The sequence below is a fragment of the Corvus hawaiiensis genome, chromosome 2 (genome assembly GCF_020740725.1).
Source record: "Corvus hawaiiensis isolate bCorHaw1 chromosome 2, bCorHaw1.pri.cur, whole genome shotgun sequence".
Classification (NCBI taxonomy): Eukaryota; Metazoa; Chordata; class Aves; order Passeriformes; family Corvidae; genus Corvus; species Corvus hawaiiensis.
The window spans coordinates 40,110,438-40,130,959 of record NC_063214.1 but is presented as its reverse complement, the minus strand read 5'-3'; the positions used below and the strand labels follow the sequence as shown (position 1 = coordinate 40,130,959).

At 39.2% G+C, this 20,522-nt stretch overlaps 1 long non-coding RNA gene across 1 annotated transcript in view; it reads left to right on the top strand.

The window, feature by feature from the left end:
- Positions 1 to 20,522, top strand: part of LOC125321528 — a 435,308-nt gene that overhangs the window by 182,383 nt on the left and 232,403 nt on the right. Inside the window, exon 2 of the long non-coding RNA XR_007201576.1 lies at positions 9,470 to 9,476. This is a non-coding gene — a long non-coding RNA (uncharacterized LOC125321528). The remainder of the gene's footprint in view (positions 1 to 9,469; positions 9,477 to 20,522) is intronic.

Genomic DNA, 20,522 nt, shown 5'->3' with positions numbered 1-20,522 from the left:
TGTAAAGCCACTTGTTAAAGATACAGATTTTCAAACTTGTTTGGACACAAAAGGTCCCATCAGCTATGGTCTTGAGAAGAGCCTTAACAAGACTCCAAAAACACAGCAGTGAAGCTACACTCAAGCAATAAATTTGATTGAATAGGTTCCTGGAGGATCAGAGCTCAGCTTGGTTTGCCCACTGCTTTTAATTCCTGTTTTCATCCTGCTTTATCTTCCATGGAGTTTCAAACTTACTCCTTCCTTCACATTTTTTTTCCTTCCCTTTCAGCTCAAGCCCACCCACTGTATGAATTGTGTTAGTGACAGAGAAGTTTTATTCTTGAGCAGTCCTTGCAAAAATTTTCATAGCAATGTAGGTTGCTGATGCAACACCTCTGGGTGATACTGGCATTTTAAACACAGTTTGGAGGAATGCTCCCATTCCCTAACACAGTCAGTCATTGGCTCATGACTAAAATCCCAGAGCAGAGTAATAATTTGCTATAATAAGGCTAATGAGGCACTGTGACTGAATTATCATTAAAATTGGGGAAATCTTATTGTCCCTGAGGATTTGTGAATATCTCTAACTAGTCTTGGAGGGATGCCAAACTATTTTGATGTTTTTCTTCCATCGTGGCCTCCTCATCCTTCACATCTGCTTCCTAAGTCCTTTGATGGTTTGAGCGAAACAAAACCCATGTAAACATAAATATAGATGTGCACTTTCTCCTGCTTAATATCTAAACTTGTGTTTTCTATTGAGTTCTACCTTCTGTTGGAACTTCAAGAGAAATGTGGTGTTGATGTTGACAGTGTTACCTCTTCTTTTGCCTGAAATAATTTTAATTTTCTCTCATCTGGATTCTTCTCTCCCTCTCCCCAGCACCTTTCAGCATAGGCTGCTTATCTGAGATTGTTCAAAATAATAATCAATTTTTTTAACATCCTTCGAGTTTTGAAATAGAAGCAAATCTCTCATGAGTGCTTCCAAGGGCCTAAGTCATTTCAGGACTAACAGCAAGCCGAGGAAATGCAATTATTCTTTTTTTCATGCATGACCTGTGGTAGTGGAACCAAAAAATTGTACATAAGGAGATTAATCTCATATTGCACCAGTAAATGCCCATCTGTGGTCCCTCTGCCCATAAGCTGAGCTGGTCAGTGTTCTTGTGCTTGTCTGTGTTGTTTGTTGTGTGAGTTTGCTGTCTCTGTGAAGCACCAAGCTATCTGTCATGCTCTGGTTTGTGCACATGCAGAGTCCAAGAGGCTTCAAAAGCATTAGCAGTGATTGCCCATGCACTGACCACCTGCCTGAGATTTGATATTTTTGGAAGCATCAGCTTTAGCACAGGTGTCATGGAGCAAGTTTAGATACCTCTGACATTTAGGTAGTTGACAAGGTGCAGAGATTTGCATTTCTGCGTTGAGTGAAATACGTACTGTACAGTTTCAAGCACCCCTATGTTTTTTGAGATCTTCACTTATTTATACTGAATAAATCTGAAAAATTCTAATAAGGCCATTTCATCACTGACCATGTGAGGGATATGAATTGTAAAGCTCAGGCATCTATGGCCTGTGCAATGACACGTGCACCAGTAGCAACACAGGGAGCCACAGCTCTCCTCCAGCCTGGGCTAGCACCATAACCATTTTGGCATCCATTTTCTTCCTCTTGGGGTGGGTTCCCACTGTTTACCACTGCCTTCTTGCAACATAAAGCAATGCAGAAACATCAGACAAGGGCTTTTTCTGTCTCTCAGCCACCTGTGCACCTTTTTTTTAAACAACCAATGCAGACAAATTTCAATACTCCTTAACTGACACCAGAAGGAGTGTTTGAAGGTGAACAAAGAGCTGTGTCTTCAAAGTGGTTCTTTGTGCTTGTGGAATAAATGTCTCTTCTCTCTAAGCTTTGTGGCCCCAGGCGATAAGAGCCACTTTGGACAAAGGACACAAACCAAGATATATGGGATGGACAGCTCTGTAACTTGACGGGCAAATGTGAGTATTCCACCCCCAATCCTCTTTAACAGTTGGACTTTCACAGTACAAAGCCTCCCAGAGTCTGGTTTTCTAATTAAAACAACTTTAAGAAGAAAAGGTCCAAACCTTCACACTGGTAATTTTTTCCTCCTAGGCTGTACATTTGCAATAACAGCCAGTCTCAGCTTGTCTGAACATGCTTCTGATATAATGAGCCAGAGGAATTAACTAATTTACCAGAGCTGGTCTCACTCCTTTGCCTCGAAAATTCCTGTATTTAGGTAATTCAGATGTGAACTTCTCTCCATCACAAAAAGAGACTGAGGGACTAGAAAAGAAAATGAAAAGATTTTAACATCTCTCCCTACTCCCTGTATAAATCTGCCTTTGGGGTTTGTTCATCCTGTCCCAGGGCGCAGGGATTTTGCTTTGACGTTTTAGTCGAGACAATCCTGAGTATTTTGATGTATTCTCCTGTCACAAACATAGATCTTGCACTTCACTGGAAAATCCTCCCTCGTGTCCACTCTTCAGATAGTATATAAGGTCATTAGTAAAATTCTTTTAACTCACACAATTATGGCTTGAGCTTAAGCTCCACTTCACAGTGCAGTAGTCACAGACATTCACACTTGCTGTGTTTCAAGGATTACATAAAAAGGCTGGAAATGAAGGAGGTTAAAACTCCCATTAAAACCATGATCTACGCAGTCTGATATTTATGGGATTGATCTGTGTTAATAGCGGGGAGCATCATGAAAACCATCTCCTCTATGGTGTATGAGCCTTCACAGACCTCTTTATTTCACAGCAGCTGTCCCCATGATGTGTGACTCCTTCAGGGGACTCCCAGGAATCGACCTCTTTCTAAGATGTCTAACTACAGGATGCATAAGAAAGGCGAAGATGCCCTAAACCAAAAGAAGTAGGGACTTTGGGATAGTTTAATGGCTGGCTTTGTGACAGTTTGATCTGCTAGAGTGCATTGGATGTGTGTTTCAGGAGAGCTGGGGGTGGGGCAGACATTCTGATGGCACAGAGAGTACCCTTCCTCTCCCCTTTGTTTCATGAGCTCAGTGATGTCCCACCTGTGTTACACTGGATGAGAGATGTCTTAATCAGTGGCTCAGTTTGTCTGGGATGGCCACAGTCACAGAGGAATATATGAGTTCTTATGAATATGGGCATATATGGGACAAGAAAATGTGAAAAAACCTGGATTTTATTTAGGATTTTATGATGTGCATGGTGCTCTTCAGCAAGACATTTTTGATGCTGTGAATCATCATTCATCAGTGTTTCTTGGTCCGGAGGAGAGAAACTTCTTGTGCAAGAAGTTTGGTGAAATGTTTTATGCACTTGGGCAGAAGTTGCTAGTGCTAAGGTTGACTCCAAGTGCTGATGTGGACATATGCTGAGATTTCCAGGCTCCAAAAAAAGGTAAACTTCGTCCATGCCTAGTTATCTGGGCTCATTTTTTAGCCTTCACTCATTAACAATTTGCATGTTGGCTGTTTTGAGGGTCTGTTTCTCAATTGTGAGCTGATTATAACATAGGGTATTTAAAGATGAAGTTGCTGTTAGTTTTTCTGTTATATTTTGTATAAAATATGTAAGAATAAAAGGAAATAGAGAGTCTGACTCACTATGTGGCATACGAAAGATGCAAGCACAAACTAACTTTCTGATTAAGAGCATCAGCCTGAAATGCAACAGTGTGCCTTTCAGAAAGTGCTAGCTTTAGTGGCATTCAAGAATAGGAATGTCACGTGTTGTTGCACCTTTAGAAAACCTTTAATTCCTCTGTGAGATGTGAATTGAAAGCTTGATATTCTGCATATGTTCCATAAGTAACAAGCTTTCCTACATCCAGTCTTTTTTCTGGTCTCCCCTCTACAGCTAAAAAATTTATATAGAATTATTCATCTTCAAGAGAAGTGAGCATCCGGCACAGAATTTCTTGTTTATGTAGATTAAATCATTTTTTAAGCTGTTGGTGTGTTCATATTTCCTGAGAAGAGGAGGAATCTGAACTAATTCTCCAATTTCTGAAGAAATGCTGTTAAGAAACACTCCAGGGATGATGTTCTCTAAGAGTTTCACCACTTACTTCATTTTATTCTACTTTAAAGCTGGAAGCACTGAGGGGATTCAGTCTGAAATTATTCTGGACTTTTTTTCTACTAAGAATATAAGTATGCAAACACACACACATAGGGCAGGAAAGAAAGAAAAAGAAAAAGAAAAAGAAAAAGAAAAAGAAAGAAAGAAAGAAAGACGAAAACTCCATTAAAACCACATTCTTGCAGAGATGTTCCTGTCACTTTAGCACTGCAATTTTTTGCTTCTCCACAGTTTGCCTCAGTGATCTGTCTGGAGCAGGTCTTTCCCATGACCACTTTTTCTCACTTTTTTTCTATAAATGAGTATCTACAACACAAATCCTTTCTACACAGAGGAAGAGGCATTTAAATGTGGCTGTGCAATCTTCCTCCCTGCTTTCTGTGATTATGGGATTCAGTGCCTCAGGACATTGCAAATTTCTGACAGAGAGGAATGATTCCCCACACAGGAGAGTTGCAGTCCACATAAACCACAGAAGCATCTCCCACACTAGAGAAATGTCTTCACTCAAGATGGAATTCGCAGAATACCAAAAAGTCAGATAAATTTATGGTCTGTTTAATATGTACAAACTGTAAAGGTTCACAGGTCTGTAACCAGAATCTCCAAAACATGTAATCAAATTTTTGGCTAGATTTCTCTGCTTTTTGTACCATCTCTGATATAATAATCATAACATTTGGGGATATTTTATTATGAGCAAATTTCCAGGCATTCTAAAGCAAAAGCCACAAGTGATCTATGCTTGCCCACACTGATTCTAACTGTAACAACCTTAAACTTTTTTATTAAATGGCACCTTTTTCTGGACACACTGTTGTACTGCAAGGACTTGGCACAAACGAGGATTAATAGTGATTTTTCTTGGAGAGAATGAGTGCCTCAGGCAGTAGATAAGAGGGTATGAGGACCATATAAGTACTTAATAAAAAGGAATAAGCTTCATTTCAACTGTGGCAGTCAATGAGAAATATAATTCCTCTTCTTACTATCCTCTTTATGGGGTTCTAAATTGTGAATGGTTCTTTCTGGATAAGGGACATGACATGTTCCTGTAACATTAAACTTGATTTAACTTAGTAAAGACTATAAACTAAAGAAATTTGAATGGCTACAGTGGTGAAGGGGTGATGCTGTATATTCACTAACATATGGATCATGTTGACTCCCCATTCACTCTTACATATAATTTATCAAATAAAATATGGGGAAATATGAGTGTAAACTGATGCCCAGGAAAGGCTTCATCGTTGGAAAGTGGTAAGAAGAATGTCTCTGAGCTCTAGGCTGTAGCTCATGGCAGTTGGCATGAATGTGCATTATGATGCTTTATAGATGGACCATGAGCTCATGGGGTAGGGCTTCATTTCACCTCTGGACTTGGAGTGCCAAATAGTGGGAAATCCACAGATACTGACCATTAGCTAACAGGATATGTCCTTGTATGCAAGGGATACAAGGGATGACCATATCAGCATGAAAAATCTGCAATAATTGGGGTAGTTCATGGGGCAGAAACTGAAGGATGAGAGTAGGAAGCAGATTTCCCCACTAGTAGTACAGAGAGAGCTAAAGGCATTTTGCTTTACTTTTTTTTTTTTCAGTTTTGTGTTGGAGAACCAAATGAGTGCTTTGGAAGAAACTCAGACATGTCCATGAACCTCTCTAAGTCTGGAAAACCTAGCAGGCTGCTGCTGACTTACATTAAAGCTTGAAGGCAAGTGTTTTCTTAGCTGTGAGAGCCTGGTTTTCTACAGGTATTTTTCAAACAATAAAATGAGTTTTCTTCCAACATTAATAATGCTCACAGCAGTCAGGATGAAGAGTGTAGGGGAAGGTCCTTTTGATATATGGCAGGGCTAAAACCCTAAACATTTATCTATTTAACAACACTTCACAGTTGCCAGATTTATGCACACATTGTATTTAGCCCAGTAGTAAAATTTATAACGCTCCTTTTGGACGGCATAATTCTTTTCCTCTGCTAGGAGAAAACTATATCCAGGGGAAAAGACAAATTTCCTTTAAAGACCAGTCAGTTGTTCTGTGAAATGTTTAATGTATATTTAAAGACAACATTAATTGTGATAATATTTGTCTGTTACTAAACCTGCATAGAGAGTTTGTCTGCAGTGGATATTTTGTGTAAGGATATTTGGGGCTATATTTGGAAAAAGTATTTACATGGCTCATGTAAGATAGGCATCTAGTGAGGTTACAAAAGCAATGAATGTTTTGAAAGAAGCAGCAGTAAAACCAGGGTGCTCTGGTGCTTTTGAATGAGTGCTACCAGCTTCTCAGAGTTGTTAGGCAGCTAGAGCATTCTGTGGCCTTTTGTCTAATACCCCAAAGGCAGGTATTGTATGTTGCATCTCATGAGGGTCATAGACAGCCTGTGTGACTGGCCCATTTTGGAGGAGAAGAAGCATGGGGAGACGTTGGAAAGAGATTTCTGGAACCAAGGGAAAAGGAAGAAAATTTTGAGAGTACAGAACCTGATTCCCAGGAGGAAAGGGAAAGGACAAACTGGCAAAGTTCAGCTATTTTTGAATTTTCTGTATTTAAGTGCACTGGCTCCACCAACTTCCTGTAAGTGCTTTGTGTACACTGAAAGGTAGAGGTAGGACAGGTAGAGGTAATGTTAAAAATTGACTACATTGGAAATGTTATATACTACACTGAAATTTGCTGTAAGAATGGGATGGTTGTGCTGGGGTACATGAGGCATGCTCTGAAATGCAAAAACCCTCTGGTCTCAACTCCATGCTTAGAAATGCTGACAAATGAAGGGCTACTGGTCTTGGTGGTCTTTGTTTCTTGTCAGCTTTTCAAGAGGGATCCAAGGAGGTGGTGGCCAAGCTGTCAGGAAGTAGCTCTCTGATGTCTGGAGCTTCACTAGATGAGCATATTTCTTCTTGGTGTTTCATTTCCAGTGAGCCTTGGCATCTGATGAAAACCAAGCTTCTTAATGGCACAGACAGGTGTGCTTTAGTAGAATGGTTCAAGGAAATACTGCACTCAGAGGCACAGTAAATGATAACTTTTTCCCTTTCTCTGTAAAAGAGAACAAATTGGCTTCAGACAGTCCCTGGCCTAAGTCAACATCCTAAATGGTGTCTCAGAACTTTGTACAGAAAATGATAGAAAAATGGGCAAAGAAAATATCCCTCTGTAGGAATAAAATTTCTAAGGGCCAGGTTTGTGAAGGTTGTTAGGTAGTGATGCAAAGGCAAATGAATATATAAAGATGTTTTAAAGAGCTTCTAGTTGAGTGATTTTCATTTTCTGAGGAGTTAAGAGAACATTATGGGCACTTACAGAAATAGATAGCAGCAGACGCCTTAATAGACCTTTGTAATTCTAGGGTTAGGGACATTTCATTCCATTCTGCTTTGCCCACTTGAAGTTATTCTTATATGTTACACTGAACAAAATGATCCTCTGGAGCTGACTGTCTGCTGCTCCATCAGGAGATGCAGGAGTACCATTGTCTTTCTTAAACATATGCTTCATACAAATTGCGTGGGGCTTAAATGTGCATCCAGGCACTGCACAACACAAAGATTTCAGTACAGTCATAGCTAACCTTGCTGAATTCATCATTTTCATAACTGATTTAATAAAAAGACAAAACAAGTAATCATACAAACAAATCAAAACAAGCAAACAAAAAACATAACAAAAAACCCTATGGCTTTTAAGATTCTCTAAGGCTGAAATTGCTTGGGCAGTTTTCCCCAGCAAGAATGGATCTCAAATGAAAACTAAATAATGGTTTTACTTTGATCTTGTGTTTTGTCTGAGGCATTCTGAACCAACCCACAAAGTGACTGAGACTGAGATGGAATTCCTCCAAACAGTCATCTTAGCCTCCTAATTCCAACACTAAGCTACTGAATGGGAAATGGTACAGAATTGAATAATTGCAGCCAGACATTATAAGCAGTAATTATCTGTAGTCTGTCACAATACTTCTGTTGTAATTTTATACCTCTTTGTAGACACTCTGTCTACTTTACCTTCCATATACCAGCAGTTTTCTGTGGTAGTAAACTGCTCTGAAGCCTTTTTTTTCCTCCTGTATTGACATGATTAGTTGGGCAAACTTGCATCATGGTTAGCCTGCCTGGATAGCTGAGTGAACAGAAATGTTAACACTGGCATCACATCTGCTGTGATTAATCCAATCTTTCCTTGAGTATCAGTATTTGCTTGGGGCTTGAAGTTTTCTCTGGAAAGCCGCAAAGATGTCTGCCCTGTGCTAAGTGTGTGTATCAAGTCTGTTGATTATTATTCACTGTGACAGTGGGATGACTGATAAAATAAATGAGGAGAATAAATAGCAGAATTAGTTATTAATTTCTTTTTCCCTTGATTGCTTTTACTGTGTGTTTGAAGAGGCATGAAATTATGGTAGCTCTCCTATATAAAAAATTGCCAGGAATTCTTGTGGATTCACTTGCAGAAGGGCAGTCTCACAAGACCTACTACAAAGAGAGAGGGAAGGAAGACAGGCAATTCACAAGCAAAAGAAAAAACCTGCTTTCTTTCTTGAGTATTTTGTTTATAAGCATTCACATCAAACATTCTTCTGGCAACATAATGTTATATATGTAAGACTTTCATGCTGATAAGTTCTGTTCATTAAATTCTGTGTTTTGCCTGAGTAAATGCTACAATATTCACAGTCCTATAGGCATTGCAGGAATTGTGGGTGTGTTTATCACTTCGCATTTGTCTGCATTGGTAATATCTTCTCTCCAAAGACATACTGTTTGACATCTTTGTTGATGGCATGGACAGTGGGATTGAATATATCCTCTGCAAGTTTGGCAATGACACCAAGCCATGTAGTGTGGTGGACACACTGGAGGGAAGGGATGCCTTCCAAAGTGACCTGTGAATACTCACTCCTAGCACAGGACAGACTCTTTATGGGTTTCCAGAGAAAATCAATGAGAAGCTCAACATGTCCCAGCAATGTGCACTCACAGCCCAGAAAGGCAAACATGTCCTGGGCTGCATCCAAAGCAGCATGGCCAGCAGGGTGAGGGAGGAGATTCTGCCCCTCTGCTCTTCTCTGGTGAGACCCACTCAGTGCTGCCTCCAACTCTGCAGGCCTCAGCACAAGAAAGATGTGGACCTGCTGGAGCAGGTCCAGAGCTAGCCACGAAGACGACCAGGAGGCTGGATGATGTCTCCTATTGAAGACAGGCTGAGAGAGCTGTGGTTGGTCAGCCTGGAGAACAGAAGATTCTAGGGAGAACTTCAAACAGCCTTCCAGTACCTAAAGGCGCCTACAAGAAATCCAGAGAGAGATTTTTTACAAGGTCATGTAGTGATAGGACATGGGGTAATGGCTTTAAACTGAAAGAGGGAAGGTTTAGTTCAGTTATTGGGAAGAAATTCTTTACTGAGAGGGTGGTGGAGCACTGGAACAGCTTGTCCAGAAGTTGCGGGTGCCCCAGCCCTGGAAATGTTCAAGGCCCTGTTGGGGCCCCTGGAAAAGTTCAAGGCCTTTGAGCAGCCTGGTCTAGTAGATGGTGTCCCTGACCATGGCAGGAGGTTGGAAGCAGGTCCCTTCCAACCCAAATGGTTCTATGATTCTGTGATACCGACTCACACAGGGCCAGATCATGAAATTGTCAATACTCATATGATGCTCATTTAGCAAGTCTGCTCATGATGCACAGGTGACCACACGGCTTTATCTAGTCCATGGGACAGAGTGCTTGTGGATGTTGAGTGTGCTAGTCTGACATTTGACTGTAGGAAGCCAGTGTCACTCTTTGCAGCTCTTGCCCACATAAATCAGTGCTCATTCTATTTATTTTCTTATGTGAATGATTGATAAGCCGCTGAGTAATATATATTGTATTTTATTACTGTTTTAGCTGAAATTCAACACCTCCTTGCAGGGTTTTACATCTGTGATTTCATGCCAGTTTTCTCTCCACACGATTCAGGTACACCATTTGTGTTTCATCTTATACTGAAGAGGTATCAGCAATTTTATTAGGTATATCCTAGTTCATTTGAGAGAAAAGTAAAATCGATAATTTTACAGATGTTTCTTGCCAAAATGCTCCATTGCTATTTGGTGAGCTTGTTTAAATAATGGATTTTTACATTAACTGTCTCTTAGGAATTATTTCAATAATTTATATAATACAACTTTTTGCTTTCTTGCTTTCTTGCTTTTTTTTTTTTTTTTAAAGGAATGGTAACAATTTCTAAAAGCAGAACTAAGAACACAATTTAATGCACACATTAAATGGCCAGTAGATGGCTATTTAATGTGTGCATTAAATTTGGCCAATTTAGGTCAAAACATTGCCCTGGCCTTAAAATCCATCTAATTATCATATTCTGAAAGTCATGGGCCACACCAATGCTAATTTCTTGTACTAAGTAGTCAGCATTTGCTTAGTTTACAAGGCAATATGGATCCAACAGACCATACCTGTCTCCTTGTCCCTGTGGCAGCCAATCAAGTAATTCAGCTACAGAATAAACTTTCTCCATCTGTCAGTCTTTCCTTGTGCTTGTATATAATACTCATGTTTACGTGTGAGACGTGTTCAAACTAAGAAGTTTCTAAAAGATATGATTAAAAGTAAAAAAAAAAATTAAAAAAATTGGTGTCTAGGTTAGAAGACTATTTGTAAACTTTATAGCCTACCTAAATGTTCTTGATTTAATAAAATATAATAATCTTAAATTCAGCTTCAGTGCATTGCTTAGCAATAGCATGTCCCTTGAACTGTAAGCCAGATACAGCTTGTATTTCCTGTGCAGATGTTTGCAATGAAATTTAAAAAAGACTTTCAAACACTTATGTAGATATTAATTTATACCTGGAGATGAACTTTATCACAGTTAAATGGTTGATCGTTTTACATTGAATTCTGTGTAAAAATGCACTATCATTTTTATTGAACTGTATCCATCAACATTTGTGCATAGAAATCCATGGTGCTCTCAGCTGCCATCTTCTGTCCCAGATCTTTGAACTTTTAACCCTAAAAACTTTGTTGACAGGCTGTAAATTCCTGAAATAACAGGAGGCTTTGTTGATGCACCAGCAGGCATGTGGTTGAGGGGATGAGGGTATCAGCATGCACCTAATTTCATGATGATATGGAAGAGAGATGTCGTTGAGATGTGTATTCATACCTGGGAGCTCAGCAGGGAGCATGTGGACACCAAATGTCACGAGGAGTGTGGAGAAATACAGTATTTTATTTTTTTGAGGTTAATATTACGATTTCTCCAGATTCCCATAAAAGACAGCAGCAGCACAAAAAGGGAAGCGCGTGCCCCATATTTGACCCCACAAGAGGCCTTGTTGCAGTGAGTTGCGATGGAGGATGTGTGATGACAGCAGTCTTTGCTGATAAGTGTGTCACCTCCCGTAGCACAAACTGAGAAGATTTGGGTTGACACAGCAGAGGAGCAGCTCTGTGGCAGGAGCAATGATGTCTTGGGATTGTGAGGACTTTCCAAATATCATCCACAGTGCATAAGGCCTTGAAAAATGTAAATATTTCTGTTAGGTGGCCTTTGATGGTTAGGAGATGTGAGAGGTGAGAATTGCAGGAGGTGCATGTGTGCCCAGTGTGGAACTGCAACTTCCGGAGGCAGTTAGGGGAAGGTGAATCCTGTGTGACACAGGCTGAGCCATGGATTTATTATGCAGGCATTCCAGTGTGTGTCTGTATGAATTTTCAAAAGATAGTATATTTGAGCAGGTTCCAGTAAGTTTGCTCATTTGTTGTAAAAATAGTAAAAGTTATCTTTTAAGGTCTAGGTTATGTGTTTTCTCTTGTTCTTTTCAATCTTACAGTTCATACATATGCACCATGTACATTTTAGAGGCACTTGCATCTAGAGGTCTTGTTTTTCTGACAGTGAAAAATGTCTTTACACTTAACAAGAAAAAATTGTTGATCTGCATCACTGACAAAGGAAAAGAAGCTTTTTTTTTCACAGTGGTTTGCAAACACCAGCTATTCCATACTATTAAGTATTTAGATACTTAAGAAAATGTTTTAGCAGTAACTTGGCATTAGCTTCTTCTAAGAAGGTAATTATGTAAAATTGTGATTTCTTGGCCTGAAAGGCCAGTCCTGAATTCCACAGTAGCTGAACGCACGTGTTTACTATTACTTTGTCACATGTTTGTTTAATCACATCAGTTAATATTACATTGCAAGACCACTCCAGGTTCATTTTATTTGGATTCTGCTATAGTTTATTTTTGCACATGTTCCATTATTAATGAGCCTCCTAGTACTTTGTCATGTATATTGCATCATGTAGTTATTAATTTATGTTTATTTTTCCTGCCTGTTTCCATGTATGTTCAGCATGTACACACAAATTCCAACCTCTGGCTGAAGCAATGAAGGAGATTATGGTGCTGATTGTGTTAGCCATTATTCTGAATGCTGTTATAAAGACACATACAAAACTTCACCCCTAGTTCTCTCTTTGGCTTCCAGCTGCAGTCGTCATGACCAGCAAGCTACTTTCTTTCCTGTTGCTGTAGAGTCCCAGATTGTCTTTATTTGCATTCCTTTTCCCTCGGACCACCACTCTTGATCTTCATCAGATCTGTCATCCAGATTTTCCAGTAACGACACTGGGATCCAGCAGACGCAGCTCCTTGGGGATCAAGGGTCCATACTGGCTTATAGGAAATTCCCTTTTGACAACAATTATGGCTTTCTTCTCCTAAATATGACTTTGTGTGAGCTAGTCATCCAGTACTAAATAAGAGCTGTGATGGGAGATAGGACAGGCTTGGGGAGGATGGTGTCCTTCACTGCTAATTCCTTCAGCTCCTCAGAAGTGAGCTTGTGTGAATTCAGATTCGTTATCAGTTCTGAATTTCTGCCTCCATGGGAACATCAAAAGGCATGTTGCGGATAGAAATTTTACCTCTTGATGAGTTCCTATCTCAATCAGAGCTGATGTTTCACAGAGAAAGCAGATGCAGACTGTCATCTGGCACGGCAATTTAGTACTGTCCATGCCAGCAGTGGTCCAAGCAGTTGCTTGCATATTGGCTCTCACAAGGTCTCCTGGGCTAGCCTGCTCTCCAGAACAAGTAGAAACTATCTCATCAGGGACTCATCTGAGCTGTCACAGCCATCAGAAGTATGGCATTGTTATGCAGGAGTATTGGTGCTGTTCAGTGTAGAAAGTGGCATTTTGGCACACATTAGCATAGACACTCCATCTCCGGTTCAAATATCTATTAGATGATTTTGAATTCACAGGGCTGCATAGAATCAGAACCAGTCCCTAGCAAACTGCTTTCAGTATGGTGACAGATGGAAAAAAATTAGAAAATATGCAGCAATATTTCTCAGCTTGCAAAAAGCAGAAAAAAATTCCCATTCTCTACAGAGAATCCTAAATCTATCCCACAACTCAGTCCTCACAGTGTTTGCTTTGTCTGCCAGTTCAGGACAGTCACAGACCCAAAGACCACATCTTCAGGGGTAATGCTGAGGAGACATGGCCACATTTGCCACTGGCCCAAGGCATGACACTGATTAATACCTACCAACACTCTCGCCTCCAGAGTGCTTTTGTTTTTATGTGCTAACCTTGGGAGATGAGCAAAACACTGAACCGAGTCCAACAATAGCTCTTCTGCAGTTGCTGTACAAGGTTATAGTAAATTGGATTATAAGATCTTTCTGAAACCAGAGTTTTCATCTTATTTTAAGCTTTCTCCAATATCTAATGCTCTTCCTCTTCTTTCCAAAAAAATGAGCAATAGATCCTCGTAAAATATCTAAAGTTTTTGAAACGAGGAATAACAGCACATCTGTTAGAAAAAATCTCCAAACCACACTAAAGCTTCTCTTTATTTTAATGGCCAATGTTCTCAAATAATTTTCCCTGACTGGACATTTAATAGGAAAGATTTATTTAATTTTATTTATGGAAGGCTCTGGCCTGTGCCACATTAAAGACTGTGTGCTGTACTGTGTAGCAAGGGAATTGCCTGCAACAAGGAATTATGGGCAGAGATGGAGAGTAAGTTTTACTCTTTAGAGGACCAAGTACACATTGTAATAGTTGTTGAGGGAGATGGTACAGCTCACAGCTTGGAAAAACAATTGCGTTATTGGGAAGGAAAGGAGCCACCAACCATGTTAGGGAAAGGTAAGAAATGTGGTTAATTGTTTGGATTTGTGCAGAGAGCTGAATTTGTTGTTTTACTAATGTAGATAAAAGCTAGGAGCTAAAAAAAAGAAATATAGGAGAAGACTATAAACTTTTTCTCTGTGTTAAATGTGGGATGATGCTGTAGCATGTGAAAGAAGCATGAGAAGGAAAGACTTAATCTAAAATGGAGAGTGCTTACAGGGCTATCAGAACAGAGATGAAAATTAAAACTAGATGGAAGTAAGGATACTCAGGGACTGTGTTAAACAATTTCAGTGAATTTACCACAAATTCTTGTTGGGATCTGCTTCTTTCTTTCCTGAGTCATGTAAAATTTTTTTCAAACTGCAGGTTATCTATTCCACAGTGAGATAATAAAAAGTTGGCCTGAAGGGATCCAGGTCATACATCCTCTTGGAGGAATCATCAACATTTTTGCTCTTCAGAAGTAGTATTTTCTGTGAGATTTGTATGCATGCATATGTGACCATGAATACCATATATTTTTCTGAAATACAAGTGGATTTTGTGATATTTAAGTGTAGCACAGGATGACTATTTCCTTGATGGAATAAAGAGAATTAAAAATATGTTATTTTAAAAATAATTTGTATATCCATTTTAATGAAAATATTCTGTTTTAATATTATGGGTACCACTGCAACAAGTTGAGCTGAACTGAACAGAATTTGTGCTTCAGAGTACTTGTCTTGGCAGCTGTGACAAAACCTAAAGTCAGCAGTATTCCAGCTGACTGTTTTAACTGGAAGACCCTGTGAGAGAAACACCCAGCCGACTGAAGAGATCCTAGATTTAAAAAGGAATGCTAATTTCTTTAAAAACAAGAGCAGGAAAATGTCCATGTGAGAAAAAACCCCAAAACTTACCCTTGTGTATCCTTCTCATAGTTTGCATAATCCAGCTGCTTTCCCTTAGAAGACTTAGATTTCCACATTTTCCAACTGTCACATGTTGATTACGGTACTGATGTAAAGCAAAGTGAGACAAAGGAGCAGGAGGACCTCTTTCTCAGCTGAGCAACTCAACAACTAGATTAGAGCTCAGGTATCTCTTGTGTCTGGCTAGATGGATCCCCAAATTTTCCATTGCTGCCTTCAGGAAGAACCCTAACAAGACAAAGATATTTACTCAGAAACCCCATACCACCATGACTGCGGTTTTCTCCTTGATGATCAGGTTGGTATTTCCAAACTTTTTCATGCTGACAGGTCTTAGAATCTACTAGTCTCATTTCTGAAACCAGTAGTTTCACCATCATTTAAACTTGAAAGCAGCTCAAGAGATTGGATATGCTCTGATCATGACCAATACATTTACCTGACAAATGGACTTTGAACCAAAGATTTCTGGGTTTTTGTGTTCCAGATGGCCTGAAGTGCCTTGGTGGCCAGTTCATGAAACAGAGCAAATTTTGAGGGGCACCTAAGGATTTGATTTTATGAGCCTACAGAAAATTTTCACTTCTGAGGTTCTTCAGCAGTATAGTTGGAGATTTCTTTCATTTCTTCCTGAATGTGTCTGAATTTTGCCTGAGGTTTCTACATGCTTTTTGGGATCAGTCCCATGATCTTTGGATATGTAGAAGATTTTAGAAGGAGCATCTATATGTATATATAAAACTTAAAAAAAAATCCATGTAAGGTATTACAATAATAATTTCTGTTTTCAATGTTTAACAGTCATCTTAACCATTTTCACGGGACAAAACCCTTAATAATGAAATCACCTCAAGCTTGATTTCAAAAACTAGCATTGCAGAACAGCTATGGATTTCAGTGCCTCAACCACCTAATCTTCTTATGAGAAATAGCCAAGGAATAAATGATATTTGCTTACTTAACTGAGATAAGAACTGATTCTAGAAACCAAGTTAATAGAAAGCTGAGGCCAAGACACGGTATTAAGAAGATGTGGTGTTTCCTCATAAGGACAATGGTGGTTTGGAACCCAAAACTCTGTGGCTGGAAAAGTCCTTTGGTTAATTTCATATAAAGACACAGTTATATTCCAGTTTTAAATATATACTCCTTGTAACTTCAATGTAAGACAATTTTTAAAATTTCTTGTCCTCTGCTAGTGGAAAATGTTGATGTAAGAGACTTTCTGATATGCCACGGGTTTATTTATTAAGTCCTTAAGATAAGGACTTGTTGAACCAGAGTGCTTATTTCTAAATCCAGTAGAATAATATGTAAAACACTTTGGCAAGTTTCAGAATTAAACCCATCATAGAAATTAAAGATTCCCATTATTAATCTTAAGAAATAGATTTAATTCATACCAGAACATTCCAGTGGAGTGTAAGCAGTTGTCCAATATCTGCTGGTTGCTAAATTGTGTTCTGCCAGAAAATAATGCTTCTCTTATCAACCCATTCTACTTAGTAACTGAACTTTAGCTCCTGTAGGAATAATTAGGATCACTGATGAGAGATATTAATGTTTTCAAAGTCCTGTGAATAACATGATGATGTGATTTCCTGACTAGATCTAACCCAGGAGCATTTATTCATTCATGCACTGAAGAATAGCTGATAATGATTAAATGTAATTTTATAAATTTGCTTTTATTTCCTACACGGCTCAACCCACTCTCAGTGCTACAGTAGATAGTTAACCCTCCTGCAGACCTTTAGATACCCAGGTTATAGGAGAGCCAGTAATTCACACTGAATAGTGGGTGCAATGGTAACAGAGGCAGTTTATCTGTCCCCGCTTTTCAGAGTTCTTAAGAAAACATCTTACTGTGTGCCCAGGCCAAGTGATTCTTTGTTTTAATTCCCTGCAGGGCTGTTCTCCAACGATAAAACACCAAGCAGAGAGGACAGATCCTTAATATGAAGTTGTGTTGTCTGTACAAGGCAGTAAGATTGGCCATTGATACACTCCCAGAGATGTAAGACCATTTCTTTTAGTATTTCTATACATTAAATGAGCTGTTAATTTTCCAATTTATTTAAAATTCATATGTTTTGTAGCAATCATATTTCATGTCTCACTTCTGCATTAAAAACAGAGCTGGGTAGCAGATCCAAAGTTAGTACTAAGAAATTGTTACAAACTCTTTGCACTGTTAAATAATCCTTAAATATTTACTGTAGTTTTTTTCACAAGCCCCTCTCCTCTGGAATTCCTCCAGGCTGAAACACCCCAAACCCATCTGCAATTCAGCACAGGAAGGGCTGAATTGGCCTAGTGGAACCAGCTTGAGAGTATTTGAGTTTGTATATATATCTGTGCCAGCACATGTCTGTGTGGATACATTATTTATCTTGACACCTTTGTTCCAACAATCCTTCAATACAAAACCAGTCTTCTGCTTGTACATGCATATATGTCTCCCACCATACATGTGCTACAATCGTTATTAATGACTTCTAGAGCCGCTTGAACTCTTCACCTCACGGGTGTGAGACAATGGCTCTTCAACAATGCAGCTATGAGAACAAATATTTGTGACAGAACTTAACAAAAAATTCCTGTATATGTTTATTCATTTCTAAAGTTATAAAAATTCATTCATCTCTTACTCCTCTAAGTAAAAGCAGAAAATAAATACCTGTCATAACAAGTGCAACTACAAATAAACTTCTTGGAAATGTCTCCAGCAAAAAATGAGCTATTTTTGCTTCATATTTGGATTATTTCACTTTAATAGCAGAAAATATTTTTAAAACTCTGGGAAAAATTGGAGCAGATCACCCACAAATCTCCTTCCTTAGAGTTGCCTGGCTCCTCTCTGCAGCGGTACTCGCTGATCTTTTGGGTTGCTTCTTTTAACCCACATCACAGTGGCTTCACCTGTATTAAACTTTCAATGATTTTTTGTTGCCCAGAACCACGCTGCACCCAAACCCTAGAAAACCCCACGTTGCTCAGCTGTTAAACAGTGTAGAGAATGAGATGCAGGTCACCTGCTGCAAACAGAGGATGAAGCATCCCAAAACGTTTTGCTTCACTCCCAGTAGTCTCAGAGTTATTTTGGCAAACAGAGGTGATTAAGTGGGTGTAAATTCCCTACCCCAGTCTCTGGGAGTGAGAGATGGAGGAAACCACCACCTCAGAGTGCCCGGGAAATACCTTTGCCATCAGAGTACAGAGAACTTGCTGCTCCCTGGGGAAGAGCACATGCACCATCCACTCTCTCTCTTCTGTAAGGCAAAAACTCAGACCTTTCTTAACCATCTCAGTTAAGACAAGTCTAAGTTAAGTCAGACTTGTCATAAACATCATCTCACTCCCATGTTTCTGCATAAAAATTGTAGGAGTGTGGCCAGAGGTGAGCTGTAGTGTGACAACCATGTAAATTTAGGCATGGTCATGGCACACAGATATTTGAATCATGCTATGCAATGTATTGAGGTAGGCCATACACAATGAACCAAAAATTCATGAGGTAAAGCATGGTCACAGGCTGAATCACCATTTTCTTGATGTAAGAGAAAATTGTTAAGAAGTGGTGTGTCCTCAGAGGCAATGCATTTATTTTTGGGCTGAACTTAGAGGGCTATGCATAGTGTCAGCACTGTTTAAACTTCTTGTTCTGCTTGCTTATCTGTGTGATGCATTGTGCTGAAAAATATCTTTTTTCCCCACCTCTACTCCAAATAGCATCTTCAAAACTGAGCTCAGAAAATCTAACACAGCTAATGACAGTGCAATTGGGCAACCTGTTCCTATGATATTTGGCAGCATTGTCACAGAAGAGAACAATGTCTAAAGGGGAATATAACTAGAAGGACAGTATATTTTATGGAAACAGAATGCAATTATTCAGCTCAAAATTAATGAGTTATCAGACACAGTTGTTCCTTCATCACCAAGCTGTTCTTCTTTACTGACAGCAAGCAGAGAGGCCTTGGGCTTCTGTCATATCTTAAAGAAGCTGCCATGAGTCTTTAAGGACCATAAAAGGCAAAACCGTGGTTTTATGTCTCAAGGCTGATGTCCATTTTCTATACATGATTAATGTGTTTTACAAACAGTACTTTGGCCACAGAAGTGGGAGGATATTTGTCAAAAAAACCCCACCAAAAGCTTGAAGAACACAGATGAATGGATCTGACTGAGATTTGGAAACAGATATTGCATCTTCCTTTGAGTGTCTGGATTAGTCTTTCCTGTGTTTGAAGACTAGTGTAAAACAAATCAGGAATCATAATAAAGGTGTTTACCAGCTTGCTCATGTAGAAGTCTGTGAAGGCAAATTCCTGCAGATTGACTTATATATTTCTGTTCTTTGTCCAAGTCAATTAAAAAATACTCCTTCAAACCTGTTCATTAGTTTGTATAACTCCTGCTCTGTAATGTTCACTCATCAATTTGTCAAATCAAGCAAAAGTGGATTATGACCTGGTGAAATGGTTTGCAAAGATCATCTTTGAATAGAAGGTCTAGGAATTAAAAAAAAAAAAGGAATAAATGTGTTGAATACTTGATATAGCTGACATTTTGAAATTATTTAATTAATTCCTAGTCACTTGTTTCACCTGACTGAAGTAATAGTGCTTTCTGAACTGAGACTAGAAAATGTCTCCTTTTTAGCCACTCATCTTCAGCTGTCAAAATGTACAGGAACAATTGTTACTGTCAGAACTGACATGAAACATCAGCCACAATCCTGAATTAACTTCCCTTTGGATGTCTCTCAAACTGCTTTCACAAGAGTGATCCAGTCTGTTCTTAATTCCGCAGACTTAGTTCTTAATTCTTTTTTCTTTGGTTTTTTACAGGGGATTTTTGGGTGTGTTTTTTATTGAATTTGTTCTTTATTTATGGTATTTATTTGCCATTCTCTCTAGCAGCTAGTCTGCATGGCATGTGTAAAGTCCTTTTTGAGCCTTGCAGAATGGGAAGAGAGGAGCTGTGGCATTTGTCTGGTAAATCTCAGAGACCGATGCTAAGAGGCTGTGAAAAGAAGGAAGGAACAGAAGCAGAATTTGTGCTTTGCTCAAGCAGGCATTAAGGCCAGCCTTCTTTACTGTCTGAATTTGTAGCGAACTCTTCAGTGATGGTCTCGTACATTACTTTGACTGTCCTCAGATAAGGGCAGGGACAATTCTTAACCCTGACATCCTGCAGATGAGCTGTAATGAGGACTCACATTGGGCCATGTGTCCTGCATGGGGCATGGTTCCTTGAAAGGTTTAACTGCACCAAAAGAATCACTGAATGTGACCAAAGACAGCAAATCTTACTTGATTTGCTAATCTTGCTCTTAAA